Genomic DNA, 344 nt, shown 5'->3' with positions numbered 1-344 from the left:
CAAAGGATAAAAAAAAAAACAACAAACCAGTAAAAGCAGAAATTAAGGCTTTCCTTCCCCTCCACACATGCCCTCTGCATAGAAGGACCTGGGAAAGAACTTTCCTTGTCTTATGGATCGAATTAATTTCATCACACGAGAAATATACATGTGAATACACACACACACACACTCATATTTACAACCAGACGTGCACTCACTTCCGAATTGCACGGATCTCCCGACACCACTACAGACGGGCGTAAATCACGCACTGAAAGGCGGGTTTGCTCGCTCTCCCCCAAGACCGGGTGCACAAACAGCCCCGGCGACGGCCAACCCCGCAGCGCCCTCCCTTCACCTCC

The 344-nt window shown here is 49.4% G+C and overlaps 1 protein-coding gene across 1 annotated transcript in view; it reads right to left on the bottom strand.

Moving 5' to 3' along the window:
• Positions 1-344, bottom strand: part of SPRY2 (sprouty homolog 2 (Drosophila)) — a 5,867-nt gene that overhangs the window by 4,863 nt on the left and 660 nt on the right. The window lies entirely within an intron of this gene.

The sequence above is a fragment of the Charadrius vociferus genome, unplaced genomic scaffold, assembly GCF_000708025.1.
Source record: "Charadrius vociferus isolate BGI_N301 unplaced genomic scaffold, ASM70802v2 scaffold100, whole genome shotgun sequence".
NCBI lineage: Eukaryota > Metazoa > Chordata > Aves > Charadriiformes > Charadriidae > Charadrius > Charadrius vociferus.
This window is presented reverse-complemented; position numbering and strand designations above follow the sequence as displayed.